The sequence below is a fragment of the Eutrema salsugineum genome, unplaced genomic scaffold, assembly GCF_000478725.1.
Source record: "Eutrema salsugineum unplaced genomic scaffold, Eutsalg1_0 scaffold_2, whole genome shotgun sequence".
NCBI classification, from domain to species: Eukaryota; Viridiplantae; Streptophyta; class Magnoliopsida; order Brassicales; family Brassicaceae; genus Eutrema; species Eutrema salsugineum.
The window spans coordinates 19,798,364-19,817,002 of NW_006256829.1; the positions used below are offsets into that span (position 1 = coordinate 19,798,364).

Genomic DNA, 18,639 nt, shown 5'->3' on the forward strand with positions numbered 1-18,639 from the left:
TCTCTGGTGTGGCTCTCATAAGTTGGAAAACTCTACTCTATGAATGATCTCATTCTAAACTTATCAAGATACCATATCACATCTTCTCTGATTTCAAGCATCTCAAGAGTAGAGTAATCGATTGCTGGAGTTGGCTTGATCTTCAGCTTCTCAAGCTGCTCCAGGTAGTTGATGTCTGGATCAATGGCCTTACCAACAAACTTCACCTTCGATCTAGAGGAAGCCTTAGCTCTCCGAGGTACAGATTTTTGAGTGGGGGCCTGATAACACCGGATTTTGACCATTTTTATGAATCACTTTAATATCTTTTACAGGTGTTTTTACTCCATTTCCAAAGGTTTTCAAAGGATTTCTATGTTTTCGGATTTTAAAAGACTTTTCAGGTAATTTGGGATAAAGATGCACAAATTGCAACAAAAGACTCTTTTGGATAATGCAGACCGTCAGAACTCTCATGGAGAGACAAAGACTTCTCACCGTCTGATCACCCTCAAAATTTGACAACTTATAGAAGAATCAACCAGCTTTCAAATGCACTTGGTTTGGAGACATTCCAACGGTTGGATCTCAAGATATTCCATTATCCCCGGAGCCACTCGAAGACGGCCAGAAAGTCACACGACCGTGGCCAACCACCTATTCCCCGCGGTCACATCACTCCCGACCGCGGCCGTTAAAAAGCCCATATTTCTGAAGCCCAAAGTCATTCTCAGCCTCAATTCCGGAACTCTAGAGACCATGGAGTATTGAAGACTATAAATACTTGTCATTTAGGTCGTTTTTAGGACAACCCTGAATACTTTACAGAAACCCTTTTTCCTTTAGCCGTTTTTATGCGATTTTTGTAGAAGATTGTTCAAGTCCGAGTTCTTCAATAGAGAAGCTTTCTTCATCTCTTTTCTTTACTGTTTTTGATTACTTTTATTAAAACCAATGATGATGTCGACCTCAGCCATGTCTGAGTAGATCCCGAGTTGGGCTTAGGGTTCCCGAAAGGGGCTCTCATACTCGATTAAGACATCTTGGTTTATAGATCTGGGATTTCAACTTTGTTCTCTGTTTATTCTTGTTCTTATTGCATGTATGCTTGATTGATCACCTAGTATCTGATCTAGATAGTTAGTGTTGCGAAAGTTTTTATTAAGTATCAGCCCTAGAATGAAACAGGCGATTTTTCCGTAGGAGTGGAAACCTACCTGCGGCGAGATCGTGAGTATTGACGAGTCTTGTGCAGCTCTTGCGTTCTCTCCCTTCCAGGGCCAGAGTGGAAACCTACTGGTCAGGATTGCGAGAAAAAGTTGGTTATGATCACGACAGTGACGTAGTCATACCGCCGTACTCTAGCTCTAGAACCCTATATATCGATATCTGTCAATCCCAATCTATCTACCCTAGTGTCAAAACCGATTATGATCCCTTAGAGTTCCCAAAAGCTCAGCGTTTTTAGCCATAGTTTACAAACCAATCGATTTTTACTTGTTTATTTAGATCTGCATTTCAATTGCCTTAGTTCGATATTTTACTTGCTTTACTTGCTTTTCATTCGATTTTTCTACTTGCTTTCTAGGATAGATTTATTTGCTTTCTTTTGTTTTAGTTTAATTCGTGATAAACAACCAACCTTTAAAACCAATCTAGTCTAGACATAAAGTTAGAAACCGTAGAAGAATACCAAGCACACAAATCTCTGTGCATTCGATCCCTAAATTCTACAACTGATCAGCTGTGCACTTGCGGCTATTGATTTCATTTAGGGTAAAACTTGACAACCCTCAACACGACACACATCAAGTTTTTGGCGCCGTTGCCGGGGATTTGTTTCGCTGCCTTTTGCTATTTTTCTTGTTTTAACTTCTGTTCTAGACACCTGATCTCTAGTTCTTTCTTAAGGTTTTTCTGAGTTATCTTTCCCTTGTTTTGTTTTTCTCTGAATTGCATGAATACCAGGCGCAGACCTGTAGACAACATTCCAATTCTAGACGAGATAGACAGACACGAAAGAGAACTTTGAAGACTTAGACGAACGCAAGGAATGGCCAACGACAACCAGCCTAGAGATCCTATTAACCGAGCATTAAATATGGACCAAGACGGGTCTGAACATGGAGAAAATGAAGAGAATGATCACAGAGGAGGTGATCATGCTCGACAAGATAAAGAGGGGGATGAGGCTCCTCCAAGAAACCACCAGAACCGCGAGAGAGAAGAACGTGAAGACCTTGATGCACCCATCAATGCAGCCAATGGTGACCACCAAAGGATGCAGCCAAATGGACGCGTTAACCGCCCTGTGCAGCCAGCAAATCAACACCGAAGACAAGCCAGGAACCATCACATAGCTGATTTCGATGCACCTACTCAAAACTTTCAAAACCGATCTGCAATTCAAGTTCCATTTCCGAACCGGAATGAGTTTGAAGTCAAGCCTCAAATCATCTCATTGGTGAAGCAAAACCAATTCCATGGAGTTCCTTCTGAACACCCAATGGACCATATCGAGCTTTTGAAGAAATCTGCAGCATGATGAGAACAAACCAAGTTCCAGCAGACTATTTAAAGTATAAGTTGTTCCCTTTTTCATTAGCAGACAAAGCTCACCGTTGGTTGAAATCTTTGCCTGCAGGATTGATTACTAATTGGGAAGAGTGTAAAACTGCTTTCCTGAATCACTTCTATAATAAGTCAAGGTCGAACTTGCTGAGAACCAAGATCTCAAGCTTTCATCAAGGACCGACTGAATCTTTCTATGAAGCCTGGGAACGTTTTAAGGAGTATGAACGTGATTGCCCTCACCATGGATTTCCTGGATCAAGCTTGCTGAGCACATTTTACCGAGGTTTGCAACCAAAATACAAACTTTCACTTGATACAGCTAGCAATGGAGATTTTGGACAAAAGACGATAGCCCAAGGAAGAGCCCTCATCGAAAATTTGGCTCAAGCCAATAGCAATGATTGTCCTGAATACGGTCGATCGACGAAGCAAACCGGAACAGACAACAAGGAGATAACCGAGTTGAAGAACATGATGAGGCAGCTTCTGAAGAGCAACAATCGCCCAATCCATGCCTGTGAGACCAACAATGGGGCAGAAGATGAAGGACCTAGTGATATTGATCACATTAATCAAGCCTTTCAAGAAGAAGATGTAAACTATGTAGGAGCGCTAGTACCATATCAAAATCGCTTCAACAATGGCTTCAACAACAAATTCCGGAATGCAAATTACAACAATCTCTCTTACCGCAATCCAAATGCGGAGAATCCTCAAGATCATTACTACCCACCTCAACAAAAATCCTTCCAAAACAAGTTCCAAGGTGGAAACTTCGGAGGAACAGGACCATATCAACCACGACAGCCATATAACTACCAAGGTACGGGTTTTAACAATCAATTTGTACAACAGCAGGGAGTCACGACGAACCAGCTAGCTTCACAAATCGGTAGACTTGAACAGTCCATCCAACAGCTCGTTATGACGAACGAAAAAGCATCTAAAGACATGAACGTGAAAGTTGATTGCATGTACAATGATCTGAACGGGAAGTTTGAAGCTTTATCTTCGCACGTCAAAAAGCTAGACGTGCAAGTCGCCCAAACAGCCGACTCTATGAAGAGGCAAAGTGGAGCTCTTCCAGGAAGAGTTAAAGATAACCCTAAGAGGTTTTGCAACACCATAACCACATTTCCCGAAGAAGAGGCCAGAACCGAATGAAAGAAAGAAGAAACCCCAATCTTTCTACCACTGTACAAGGATGTCGATGCCAAGCAGCCACCATTTAAGGTACCTGAATGATCACCGTTTCAAAGGCTTACAAAAACCGACGATCCGGGACGTTTTGTTTTCCAATGTTCCATTTCAGAAATCAAGTTTACAGAATGCCTGTGCGATTCAGGAGCCAATGTCAACATCATGTCAAAGACATTTGCCAAAAAATTGGGCATAAAAACCTTAAGGACATCGACGGTTAAAGTTATTTTTGGAGATTCATCTCAGAAAGATACTGAAGGGGCGATTCATGATCTACAAGTTCCAGTGGGACACAAGATTGTTCCAGCAGATTTCCAAGTCCTGGAGATGGATAAAGACAAGGAGGGGCCACTCATTTTCGGGATACCATTCCTAGCTACCGTAGGAGCAGTAATCGATCACGCAAACCGGCATGCTGTTTTCCTCAATGTGGATCGCAGAAGGTACTACCCGACTATCTTAGACGATTTTCCAAGCAAGGAAAACAGGCCCAAAGAGAAAGAAAAAGAGAAGCCGAAAGCTTTTGCGAAGATCAAGATCATCATTCCACCAGATGCAACAGAAACTAGTGAGGACCAAATCCAGGAGCTAATCGAAAACACAAAAAGGGTTTTAAATAATGTTAAAATCCGAAAGAAGAGTAAAGGAAAGAAGACGGCTCCTCAAGGAGAAGAAGTAAAACCTCCAGCGACCGTGAGAGATAAGGGCACATCAAGTGGAGTGCCATTCAAATCAACCTGATTTTTCATGCTTACGTCGAGCTAACGACTTAAAACAAAAGCGCTTAATGGGAGGCAAATTATTTAGGTACTCTTTCTTTTAGTTTTCTTTTCTTTTTTACAATCTATGCTTTCTTTTTCTTTTAAGTTTCAGGTATTTTATAAGACAAAAACACAAAAAAATCAGAAAATTAGAAAAACCAAGAAGAAAAGGATAGGTTTTTAGCTGCTCGGCCCGGCAAAGACCTGAAAGTTGGACGAAGGCCGCAAGAGAAAGGGCCACGGTCGCGACCAACCGACCCATGGCCAACGGAGCATCGACCGCGGCACCGTGAATGTGACCGCGGCCGAGCCCTCAATCACCGCGGTCGCGCGTCTCCTGACCGCGGCCGTTGGTCGTTGAGATGATAGCGCGGATTTCCGCCGCTTTTCAAAGTTCCTGATGATTTCCGGAGCATTCCCGGTAAAGCATGTTAAGATTTTCCGTAAGTTTTAAACCTCCTTTGCGTGCAAGACAAGAAAGGTAAGTTCCTGTAAACTTAAAAATTCCCAGAAATTTTCCGTTTTTGCTACAAAAACGCTTTTTAAAGAAAGGAAATGCACTTTTTGGATCAAAACTCCTTCTCTTCTCTTCCAAAAGACTTGGAGATTTAGGAGATAGAACACTTTTTTCAATTCTTAATATTTTTAAGAGATTCTTGGCCCAAACCTCACTCTTTTTCAAAGCTGATTTCAATTCTGTCATCAAATCTCTCTTTCCAGCAAGGTATGAAGCTCAAACTCGCCATTTTTAATAAATTTTAGAACTTAGGGTTTTCTTAAAAAGCCCAAATCTTGGTTTATTGATGGTGGAAATAGCTTAAGAACAATAGATTATCCTTTTAGGTTATCTAAAAATCGATTTTAACACCTAGCTTAAGAGGAATTGAGATTTTTGACATTTGGATTCTACATGCTTTATAAAAATCGAATTTGGAACAGCAAATTTGATGAATCTGATTAAGTCTTGTGTGATTAGTGATTAGTATTAGGTAACCTATAGGTTTGACATGGAAATTGCTCATTAAAACCGATTTTTAGAAGATTTCTATGTTGAGAACATCAAAAATCTGAATCTAGTCATGAACTACTCGATTTCTTTGATTTAATGTCAATTCTGCTTGCCCATGGTTTAAATTAATCTCTTTATACTAGTACTAGTATAACTGATCTTAATGTGTTAAAATCAGCATCCATATTCACAATTTTTCCGAGAATCATTTTGTTTTGCAGAAAAAAATGGAACAAACCAGATCCCGAAGAAGCCGTCGCACTGGTGACAGCTCTAAGGACATTCCCGATGATGCTACTCTAGGAGAGTACATGCTGAACCAAGCCAGACCGAGAAGAAGAAACTATGTGATGAGATTGCTCCAACACTCAAGAGAAACACGAGCAGCTCCTGAGCCACCACAGATTCGATACATTGGCAAGGAGATAAACCCAAGAGTGGACTATGCAAGACGTTTCAAGAAGCTGAACATCAAACCCACGCCTCGCATTGATTATCATACACTTGAGATGCTTGGAATCAGAGAAGATGTAATCTGGTACATCGATGCACTTAAGCTGAGACCCTACATGGAGCTGAACCTTCCGACTTATCCTGAGCTAGTCCGCGAGTTCTTAGCAACTATTACACTCCACCACACGAAGAGGAGGAACCCCAGAGCATCTGATGGCATCTTGTCATTCTCTATCCGCGGACAGCCTTACTCGCTCACCATTTCTGCACTTTGCGAGGCTCTTAAGCTTCCATACACCGATGGCATTTACCTTGAAGATGAACCCGATTTTAACTTGTGGAGAGAGATGGGTCATGGAGTCTATGATAGCGGGAGATCCAAGTCAGCCCTTCTTACTCATCCAGCAGTGAGAGTTGTGCACAAACTCTTAGCACACACAATTTTCTCTAGAGCCAACATAGGATGTGTTTTGAAGATCGAGCTAATTACACTTCAGATGCCATTTATGGACGACCCACGACTTGCTTGCTTTGCCTGGATCATAGCACAGAATATGGTAAAGGTGAAGCATGATTTACATGGTTGTGAGGACGCTACTCCAGCTTACGGGAGTGCTATTACAGCGATACTACAGGTTGTAGGATTCGATTTTTCATCTGATGATCCACTTCCCGATGTCTGGTATGACCTACTTTATCTCTCTCGCGATCACACTATCTCTCGTGCCGCTTTCGATCCAGACAGGTTTGGTTACAAGTATTGCACTGGCATTGAGGAGCACCAAGTCAGCTTGCCTTCACCATCAGTCCCGAGATTGTGTAACGGAGGACGTCCGCGATGGACTGATTGCGTTTGCGTTTGTACCCGATGATTTTCTGCCATCTGTACCTCGTCTACTGATTGCGTTTGTGTCTTGATGTGTGTGTCGAGGGTTGTCAAGATTTACCCTAATTGAAATCAATAGCCGCAAGTGCATAGCTGATCGATTGTAGTACTTAGGGATCGAATCCACAGGGAAGGAGGATCTTTTCCTGCAAAAAGCCTTTGAAATAAGTATAAAGTAAGGAAGTCTAGAACCAAAACGGTTTTGTGGGGGTTTAGTAGTGTGTTTGAAATGTAAAAAACAAAATATTAAAAGAGAATACGGGAATTAAATGACGTAATAACTAAACTTAACGAAAATGACTAAAAATATAAAAAACGGATATCTAATTGCTTAAATGAAAATGAACTAAAAAGGAAAGACAATATTGAACTAAAGCTTGAAAGAAAATTGGTGTAAATCAATTGGAAAGAAAGCGTTGGGGTTCAGGGAAGTTTTCTCAGGGGTACGAACGATTCAAAACATTGCTAGAGAGTAAAATTGATAAGACCTTAGCTTAAACTTTTCGAACTGGAGTCACGGACGTATGAATACGCCGCTGTCGTGATCATAGACAACTACCTCTCTCAACCCTGACCAGTAGGTTTCCACTCTGGCCCTGGAAGAGAAGAGATGCATTACGTTTAAGACTCGTCTTAATTCACAAATCGCCCATAGGTAGGTTTCCACTCCTATGTTTGTTTTGCTCTCCCAAACTAGATCTGATACCTGATGAACACTTTCGTGTCACCAAGCATCTGGATCAGATTGTAGTTCATGACGCTACTCTCATGCAGTAAAAACGAATTCAGAAGAAAAAGTTCTAAGATTCGGCTCAAAAGCTCATGGAATCCTCATCGAACATATAAATCCCCATCGAAAATCCCTTAATCCCAACAATAAAACTACTCAGACATAATGAACGAAATCAAAAGCATAGTATTAATAAGTAGAATAGAAACCGAAATTAAAAAAGAAAGAACAAGGGTTCAAGAGAACAAATCTCTCTCTCCCTAAAAGCTAAAGCAAAAAAAAATAAAAATATGAAGTAAATAATTCGGTGGTCTGATGATTGATTCTCGAATAGGGTTCCTAAGACATATATTTATAGTGCTCAAGACCTCTCTGGACGTTGCTTAGGGTTTCTCCAAATGTGGGCTTCAGAAATGGGCTTTTTGGGCTCAGAGGTTGATGGCCACGGTCGGGAGTGCTCTGACCGTGGGGAATGAGTGAGTTGCCGCGGTCGGGATGCTTCTGACCGTGGGGAATGAGTGTTTGGCCGCGGGTGGAAGTGCTTGCCGGCTGGTTTACGGGACATCTTGCTCTTCGCGTATCTTTTGATTGAACCGTTGGATTGCCAAGCTGTAAAGTGCACTGGAAAGCTGATACTTCCATCTTTAAGGTCTCCAAATTTGAGCTGGATCAGATGGTGAGAAGGCCTTCAATCAGGGGTGAACTTCTGACGGTTTGACTCTAAGCTGAAATCTGGTTTTCTATCCATTTTGTTAAGCTTTTCCCTAAGTTTCCTGAAAAGAGTCTTGGAACTACAAATACTAGAAAAACGTAATAAAAATATAGAAAGAGTATTTCAAAACGATCCATAAAAGTGGTGAAAATACGGTGTTATCAACTCCCCCAGACTTAAACCTTTGTTTGTCCTCAAACAAAGCAAAAGCTTAAACTGGTTAAGTGAAAACAATAATAGGGAATGCACAAATCTCATAGAAATGAACTCCTAAACTAGGACCAAAGATAGTGCATCAATCCACAACTTAGTCTAGAAAATTCTCACCAATGCACAAGAGATACTAGTCCACTTTTTCCGTCATGCAAAACTTATACAATATAAATCTTGATTCCAGTCAACTAGCTCTCTACATTCATTAAGTTCAATAGTGAGTTCTCATTAAAGACATCATCCAGGATAGACGGCGTTTGGCATTAAAGGGCTGTTTAAGTGGTGGAGTTAAAGTGTTTCGGGTTACCTGAAGATCTGGAGGATGCAAGATAATATGCAAAACCGCAAGAGAGATAAGGACCTGTTGATGACCACAGTTTTCAGTTACTTCTTCTTGCCAAATGTTGTTGCATAATCCTTCCTCCTTTGTTGTAAACAGCTGTTCCCCCAGACTTAGATTCTTTCTGGGAATCAGAAAACAATCTCCAAAACTCCATAAAATTGAACTCCAGTTGCCTTGGGACGTAAAATTCGACCTCTCTAGACTCTCTAAGGCTTTTATTTCCTTTCTTTTCTTATTTTCGGATTTTTTTTTCTTTTTTTTGGAAAGGAAATTTCTTTTAAAGAGAGAGAGACTAGAGGACGAGATTGTACCAAAATTTGAGATTTTTCTAAGGCAAACTGAGCTTCATCTTGTGTTGAATCCTTCCGGGAACTCTTCCGGCAAATCGCAGGTCTCTGTCTTTGGTGACTGAAAACTGCGTCGTTCCTCTTTCTCTCCAACGTTTTTGCACTTATCTGCATATAAGACAATAGAAAACAAGAGTGCATGTGGTTTGAAAGAGGATTGGTTAAGGTGGGGAACTAGCTAAAGATGAACTAGCCATTCAGGATCAACAGAGAGTGGTAAAAGGATAAAGGAGTCCTGAATGTATGATTCGTTTCCCTGGTCTAATCCTTCAATGAGAAAATTAAGTCCAAATTAAGTCCAAATAAAACAGAGCTAGTGTATCCCTTCATCTAAATCGAAATCATTCAAATTCCTCTGGGGTACTTCGTTTCAAATGTGCTTAGCTACCGCCTAGTCTAGTCCTAAATCATGAATGAGCAAGTCACTAGGAACAGTCTAAAGCACATAGTCAACTATCATTGATTCATGTTCACCATTCCCTTTAAAACGTATTTTGTTTTGAAAACCGGTTTTGAAAAACTTTAAGGAAAATGCAAAAAGTGTAGATAATGCAAGACTCATGAAAGAAAAGTGGTTAGAAAGGGATGAAATCCTCCCCCAGACTTAAATCACACTGTCCTCAGTGTGAAACAAGTCGAGAATGGATGAGAAAAATGCATAGATAATCGAATTGGTAAGGACAAAGAAAACTTACCCGGATCCGGGATGCTGGTGGAGATGAACCGGAGAAGGTCATAGGTGGTGATGAAGGTGGTGGAGGGTGATGAATGAGGTGGAGGGTGATGAATGAGGTGGAGGGTGATTGGTGAGGTGAAATGAGGTGAAAGGGATGGTTTAGGGTCGGGTTTGATGTCAACGACCAAGTGCCGCGGTCAGGGGTCGCGCGACCGCGGCAACCAAGTGCTTGGCCACAGTCAGGATCACACGACCGCGGTCGATGGTAGGTTTCCCGCGGTCAGAACGTCTGTGACCGCGGGGGCTTATATCGCGGCCTCTTCCTGCTTCTCCTTGGTTCCTGCTGGGCCGAGCAGTCAGGTACCATCCTTCTTTTTGGTTTTTTTTCTGGTTTTTTTGATTTTTTTGGCTTTTTTGTTTTATAAGAAACACCTAAAACTAAGAAAAAGAAAAAAGATCAAAAGAAAAAGAAAGAAAATCCCTAAAGAAAACAATACCTAAATGGGTTGCCTCCCATTAAGCGCTTTTGTTTTAAGTCGTTTAGCTCGACTTTTGGTGTTGGACGTGACTTATTCCAATGAAGAAGACCTTGTCCTCAGACAAGTCTTTTTTGACATCTCCTTGCTTTGCTTAGCAGGTTCTTCGTCACTCCAAAGTTCTTCTTCAAACTTTTCTGTTGCAGAACGTTTTCCTGCTTTGCTGTTGTATGGGACAGCTTCTGTGAAGACATCTTTGTCGATATTAGCAAATGAAATCCTCCTGTTTGGCCAGTCCATTATAGCTTCAGAAGTTGCTAGAAAAGACCATCCCAGAATCACTGGATATGTTGCATCTCTCGTTTCAACAATGTAAAAGTCGACAGGCACTATGCAATCTCCTATTCTCAAAGGAATTTTGTGAGCTATTCCTTGAGGTGTTGCATTTGAATCATCAGCTAGGCTAATTGATGCGAGCAAAAGCGGGGTTTGTTGTTTTCATTTTACTAAGCTTCAGGTTTTAAATTTATAACCCCTAAATGTCTGCAAGTGCACAGATGTGCGTTGTAATACTTAGGGTATCGATCCACAGAGACTTAGTTGTTTCAGTACGAATTCAACGCAACGCTTAAATCAGATTAGAACTAAAAGGGTTTTTGTTTTGGTTTTGGGTTTTTGTTGTCACTAAATCTAAACTAGAAAGCAATTAAAAACTGAAAAGCAATTGACAAAAACGAAAGCAAGTAAAGAAAATAAAAACGAAGGCAAGTGCAAGCAAGTAAAAATCGGTTATGAATGAAAGCAGGTAACAAGCAAATAAAAGCAGAATGGAAATCTAAGGTTGTAAGCAATGAAAGACAAACGTTGGGGCTCAAGGGGAATTCGCAGGGGTTCATGTACTAAGCTATGTCGATTTAAACAAGTGATAAAGCTAATCAACTACTTATGTTCTAGAACTCGAGGCACGGAAGTATGAATAGCCTACTTTCGCAGCACTAAACAACTATCTCTCGCAACCCTAATCAGTAGGTTTCCACTCTGATTCTGGAAGGGAGAAGATGCAATAGCAGAACAAGACTCATCAATATTCACAACTCAACTACAGGTAGCTTTCCACTCCTATAGAAGAATTGCTCGTTTCACCCTAGTTCAGACAATCAATGAAAGCTTTTGCAACATATCATATCAGATCGGCTTCTAAGTGGCCAGCAAAGAATCACGCAGTAAGATTAAAGGCAAACGAAGAACATCTAGAAGATTATAAATCCTAAATCTATCGATTCATAAGCAAAGACACATGAAATTCCCTTTGAACAATCCCTTTAAACCCAACTGGGTAACTACTCAAACATATTGTAAACAATCATCACAGAGTATTGAAAGTTGCAGGAAATTAAAGAAAAGAAGGAAGAAGAACGAAGAACGGAGAAGCAGAAGGAGGCGCGATGGTCACTCCTGCAGCGGCTCCTCTTCGAAGACGGCGGCCTCTCTCTCTCTCTCTAGGGTTTGTGTAAGTTTCGGTTCTATTCGTCTCTCTGTCTCTTTAGAATGACCTAAAGGGGGTATTTATAGCTTCTGGGGTGGTTCTGGACACTTAGGGCTTCAAAAAATAACGAAAAGAATTGATCTGGGCTTTAATTAAGTCGTCGGGAAAGTGAACGACCAAAGTCCGCGGTCGCGGTGGCTCTACCCGCGGGAAAATGGGTGTTGGCCGCGGTCCCGGCACTTGCTCTCTTCCGGAACTGCATTTTCTGTCATTGTTGCATCGGGAGTATCTGAAGATCTAACCGTTGGGTTGTCTCCAAACCAAGTGCATTAGAAAGCTGGTTGGATCCTCTATGTTGTCTCACATTTTGGGGGTGATCAGACGGTGAGAAGGTCTTCATCGCTTGTCATACTTCTGACGGTCTGCATTTATCTAAAATTGCTCATTTGTTCCAAATTGCATATCTTTTACCCAAGTTTCCTGTAAAGTCTTTTGAAACTCTAAAACATTGAAAACACTTTTAAAACATTGAAAAAAGAGTTAAAACACCTGCATAAGATACAATTATGATCCATAAAAGTGGTCAAAATACGGTGTTATCAACTCCCCCAGACTTACCTTTTTGTTTGTCCTCAAACAAACTTAAGTCAGGAAAGAAATTTTTGAAAAATCGCAGGAACTAAACAATATCTCAGTGACCGTTCTTCTAAACCATAACTTATCGTGAAACATCTATTTGGATCTAGTCTAGAAAATTCTCACCAAAATACAAGCAAACTAGTCCGTTAGTCCGTCATGCGAAAATCTACACACTTAGATCTGACTTCCAGTCAACTAGCTCTTAACATTCATTAAAAATCTCGGTGGTTCTCATCAAAGAAAGTCTAGGCAAGGCAATCTAGGCTAGGTGTAAAAAGGGTTATTCTAGGGGTAAGGCTTAAAGTGTTTACGGGTTACCTGAAGATCTGGAGAATGCAAGATATCATGCAAAACCGCAAGAGAGAGTGAAGCTGTTGGTATCCACAGTTTTCAGTCACTTTCTTCTTGCCATAGATTACTGGTCATCTTCCTCAGGTTCTCTCCTAACTCCCCCAGACTTAGATTTTTGTAAATCTTTCAAAAACATAGCTCTATAAACGCTTAGTAGATTCTTCTTGCTCCATAAATTTCGACAATCTAGGACTCATTAGGCTTTTTGTTTCCCTCTCTCTTTTCAATTTTTTTTTTTTTTTTTGTTTTGAAAGAGAGGGAACACCTTTAGATGTAGAGTCTTAGAGAGCACGAAATTACCAGTTAAGATTTGTCTTGTAAAGCTTCTTGATGTTTCTGATACTCTTCCTTCCCAATTCCATTCAGTCTCCTTTGTGAGTGACTGAAAACTGCGTCGCTCCTCTTCTCTCCGACGTTTTTGCACATATCTGCTGATATAAACTAAAGAGAGAATGCACGAGGATTGAAAACAAGGGCTTTGGGTTTAGGGTATGGTACCAGATAAAGATAAACTGGTCATCTAGGACGACAAAGAGTGGTAAAAGTGAGGGTAAAAGACGTCCTAGATGTGTATGTCGATGCCTGCCTAAAATCAATGATGAGAAAATTAAATGTCAATATTAAGGTCAAATAAAATGAGCTAGTATATCCTGTCAGAAAGAATCTCCATGAATAGAAGTCCTCTGGTGGGATTTCGTAATGCAAGTACTTAGCTACCGCCTAGTCTAGGCCTAAATCACAAAAAGAGCAAAAAACGAGGAAATAGCGTAGAAGCACACTGGTCTAATTCATCATAGTATTGTTTATTGTGTTCCTGGTTTGAAAACTTTTTGAAAGACATTTTTTTGAAAACGATTTTTAAAAATTGTATGAAAAACTTTTTGAAAAATTTTATGTGTCCAAAACAAACTCAAAACAAATCAAATTTCATTAGTAACGGATGAACATCCTCCCCCAGACTTATTTCACACTGTCCTCAGTGTGATAAATCTTGGAAAGAATGGTTAAGAAAATAGAAAAGTTGAAATGTTTAAGTGAACTTATCGTGCTGGAGAGTGCTGCTCGTCTTTTGAATCTATTCTTCCTTATTGAAAACCTGAAATTAAATGAAACAGAAACAAAGCAATGGAAATAGAAAATAAAGATCAAAGGGAAATAGATAAAATACTAAGTGGGTTGCCTCCCACTAAGCGCTTGTTTCAAGTCATTAGCTTGACATTGTTGCTCGATTAGACTTAACCGGGGTCGTGACACTCCTTGGTCTCATCATTGGCCGATGATGGATCAATTAAAAACATCACTTCTCTTTCGTCTTCGGTTTCTTCAGCCAGATATGGCTTTACACGCTGTCCATTCACTGTAAATGAATTACCGGTTCTGTCCCACAGGACAATGGCTCCATATGGTTTGACTTCCTTTATCGTGAAGGGTCCTGACCATCTTGAACGTAATTTTCCTGGAAAAAGCTTAAGACGAGAATTGAAAAGAAGAACTTTATCGTTAGGAGCAAAAGTTCTATGAATAATCTTCTTATCATGATATGCTTTAGTCTTGTCCTTGTAGATCTTCGAGTTTTCATAAGCGTTGTGTCGGATTTCTTCTAACTCATGAAGTTGAAGTAGTCTTCTTTCTCCAGCTGTTTTCAGATTCATGTTCATCTCCTTGATAGCCCATTGCGCTTTATACTCGAGTTCTACTGGAAGGTGACATGCTTTTCCGTAAACTAGGTTGAATGGTGTTGTTCCTAATGGTGTCTTGAATGCTGTTCGATATGCCCATAATGCATCGTCAAGCTTGGTAGACCAATCCTTGCGATGAACTGCAGTAGTTTTCTGAAAAATCGACTTGATTTCTCTGTTTGAGATCTCTACTTGACCGCTGGTCTGGGGATGGTATGGGGAAGCAACTTTATGCGTAACTCCATTCTTTCTAAGAAGGTTCTCGAAAACTCTGATGATGAAGTGTGATCCTCCGTCGCTTATCACAATTCTAGGAACTCCAAAAAAGCGGGAATATAACAGATTTAAACAGCTTCATGACAACTTTCGCATCATTGGTGGGACTTGCGACTGCTTCTACCCACTTAGAGACGTAGTCTACTGCTACTAAGATGTATTGGTTTCCAAAAGAAGTAGGAAAGGGTCCCATAAAATCTATACCCCAGACATCGAAAATTTCGACTTCGAGAATAAATTTTTGAGGCATCTCATTCCTTTTACTTATGTTGCCCATCCTTTGGCATTTATCGCATCGCGATTGATATATTCATAAATTGCATCATTTAATGTACATATTCTAGTCCAAATTATGTCTCATTTGCATACATTTTAGGTCTTTAGGCATTGTTTTAGGACTTAGGAGATTGCATTAGGTCCAAGAGAGTTTTGCATGTTTTGGATTGTTAAACAGGTGCTTTTGGAGTTTATTTGGAGTGTAGGATGTGATTCAGATGAAGAAATGGAGTTGAAATGATCAAAAATGGTGAAAAGGAGCAATTTTGGGTTTCTAGGCAAAATGATGTACTGATGGCCGAAGATTCTCGGCCAAAATCCTTCCCGCGGGTAGCTTTCTCGGCCAAAAACACGTACCGCGGTCAAGTCTCTCGGCCAAAAATCCCGGGTGCAGATACATTCCCGAAATCGCGTCACCGGAAGCTCTTTCCGGCCGATTCAGCTTACAGGGTTCTTCAGAAAAGTTGGAGATAATTGAGTCAAGAATTCAGGACAGGTTGAATCAGGACATTTCGAGCACTGAGCTGAAATATACGGTCACCGGAAGAGAGACCTCTCTCGCATCCATTCCGGAGCAATCCGATACTCCTGAATGATCGCCTGTCCAGGGAACCTTCCGGTCCGATTCGGATGGCGGGTGCTTCATAGAAGTTGGAGAGGACTTGATCACGGTTTCATAGCAAGTAGAATCACGGAATTCGGACGCCTGAACAGGAAGTTAAGCTCGTCGGAAGGAACCCCTGTATCGCTGTTGTTTTGGACCGAGCCGACGAGTTCTGAAAAATGCGAAGGACGGAGTACTTCCAGGCCGATTCAGTTTCCGGGGCCTTCATGAGAATCAGAGACACTTGAGTCCTCTTTCCAGAACATCCAAGACCAGTCAGTTAGGAGCTTTGGGCATAAAGATACGGTCTCCGGACTGGACGTATATATAGACGGCCTTCTCTGATCGTGTAAATGCACTGCAAAGATGACCCCTCCAGGAAGCTTTAAACTTCCCAAGCACCGAAGCTTCCTTCATAAAGGTTGGATTCAAATTAGTCCTCTGTCTTCTGCAACCGGAATCACTCAATTCGGACAAGTCTCCAGGAAGTTACACTCTCCGGAATGCGAGATGGTCCAGATAGCCCAGAATGACTAAGTTAAACATGCCGCGATGGAATGCCACGGTCCACACTTGGCCGTAGCAGCTTTTGCACACCCTCGGTTAATGACGCGATCTTCATGCCACGGTCTACACTTGACCGTGGCAAACACACACTTAGCTGAGAGGAACTTTTGCACACCATTCGGTGATTGACACGACCCAAATGCCACGGTCTGAGGCTTGACCGTGGCAACTTCTTGCAACCTTCGGCGATTGGCACGAGCTGAATGCCACGGTCTGGGACTTGACCATGGCAAATGAACAATTGGCTGGAGATAACTTTTACACAGCTTCGAGTTTTGACACGGTTTCAATGCCACGGTCTGAGACTTGACCGTGGCAAACAAATACTTGGCTGGGAAGGATTTCACAGGCATGCGGGTTTTGACACGGTCTGAATGCCACGGTCTGTGGGCTTGACCGTGGCAACTTTTACACATTTTTGGCGTTTGACACGGTGACTTGCCACGTGTTTCAGACGATGCTTGATCAGACCGTGGCATCAAAAGGAACCAAGAACACAAGTGAAGGCTTTGACACAATCAGGATTGCCACGGTCACACCAAGAACACACCAGACCGTGGCAAACCCATACTTGCCCATCAAGGCCGGGTCAGTACCCTGTTTGTTCCGGGTTGACCCGGTTCGCCTAAGCCTCCTTTATAAGGTTTTTAGACCTAATTTGTAGAGAACCTTTAATCTACTTTTAGTTTTCTTTTCCCCTTTTGTGAAAACCTACTTAGTACACTTTGTTTTAGAGAGCTTAATACCGATTTTGAAGTTTCTTTCCATCTTGTTCATCATTTCTTGTCATCAAATCAAACTTCTAATCATGATTAACAACACATCTTGCAAAGGATTTAGTGTGTTGATCATGATTAGTGAGTAGTCACCTTAATGAGGTTCTAGATGTGTAGGTTAGGGTGCTAAAGTGTTAGATTAGGAGTGCTTAGGGCTAGATTCATTGATTCATTTCTCTAAACAACTGTTCTCTATGCTAGATCCTTGATAATCACTTGAGATCTAGATTCTGGGAATTTCATGCACCAAAAGTGTTTGATGAAATTCCTGAAAGAGTTGTATTAGAGGTTTAAGCATTTTTCTACATGATGATGTATTGTTATTTGCCTGAATGATCATTGAGAACTGTTTATTAATGCATATTGATTCATATTTCACAAATGGGAATTTGGTTTGAAAATGGATTAGTATAAGGGTTAATACCTTCATGAGAGGATTAACCTATATTAGAGTTCTTAATCATTTGAATCATGTCTCATCATTGTCATTAGCATTTCTAGTTTAACACCAAAGCACCCTAACCAACTATCATGTCTAGAATCTCATGCCTCCATCATATCATATTCACATCATTTGTCATTGTCATTTGTTTTTAAACCTATTTAAGTTTGTTAGTTGTCATTAGTTAACCAAAATCACTCTTGTTTGCTTGAATTAAGAATCTGATCGCATAAACTAGTGCCTAACTACCACACATATGGATTGACACCCCTTATACTACTTTGACAAGGGGATTGATAACCCTTATTAAGGCCTTGAAAACCTTACTTATCAATTGGCGCCGTTGCCATATTGTGTGGGGATTGTTAGCATTAGTTTCTGATATAGTTTTTGAGATCAAGTTTCTTTTGTTTTACTGATCACCTTTCAAGTTCTGTCTTTGTTCTCAGGTTTATGATCACAAGAAGCCAAGCCAGAAGACAAAGAGAAAGAGCTGTTCACTTGGAGAGGTTAGGAATGAATCAGCAAGTTGGGAATGAGCATCAGGCTCAAGAAGCTGATCAAGGTCAAAGAGCTGGTAATGGGATTGGAATTCAGGCTCAACAGGCTCAGGTCCATCAGGGACACGGTCAGGGTAACCAGAACCAAGACCAACCTCAGGTTAATCCACCACAGCCCCACCCAAACCCACCCATACGTCATCAGCCCCAACCAGTCTTTGTTGGTGAGAAAGACCGAGCTTATGCACACCAGTATGGATCAGGAATCAGGCCACCTCCTGTCCAAAACAACAACTTTGAGGTGAAGGCCTCTTTGATCAATATGGTTCAGAATCAGAAGTTTCATGGCTTACCTATGGAGGATCCCTTGGAGCATCTGGATCAGTTTGACAGAGTTTCTGATCTCACTAAGATCAATGGGGTATCTGAAGACAGCTTCAAACTGAGATTGTTCCCATTCAGCCTTGGAGATAAGGCACATCATTGGGAAAAGAACCTCCCAAGAGGATCCATCCACACATGGGAGCAATGCAAAAGAGCATTTCTAACCAAGTTCTTCTCTTCATCAAGAACAGCAAGGTTAAGAAATAAAATCTCAAGTTTCATTCAGAAGAACCATGAATCATTTTGTGAGGCTTGGGAAAGATTTAGAGGGTATACCATGCAATGCCCTCACCATGGATT

The 18,639-nt window shown here is 41.1% G+C and overlaps 2 non-coding genes across 2 annotated transcripts; both read right to left on the reverse strand.

Moving 5' to 3' along the window:
• Window positions 1–2,694: 2,694 nt before the first annotated feature.
• On the reverse strand, window positions 2,695–2,801 carry LOC112086919. The gene has a single exon (XR_002899773.1). It is a non-coding gene; the product is annotated as a small nucleolar RNA R71 (small nucleolar RNA).
• Window positions 2,802–18,532: 15,731 nt separating this feature from the next.
• Window positions 18,533–18,639, reverse strand: LOC112086869. Its single transcript, XR_002899723.1, has one exon. It is a non-coding gene; the product is annotated as a small nucleolar RNA R71 (small nucleolar RNA).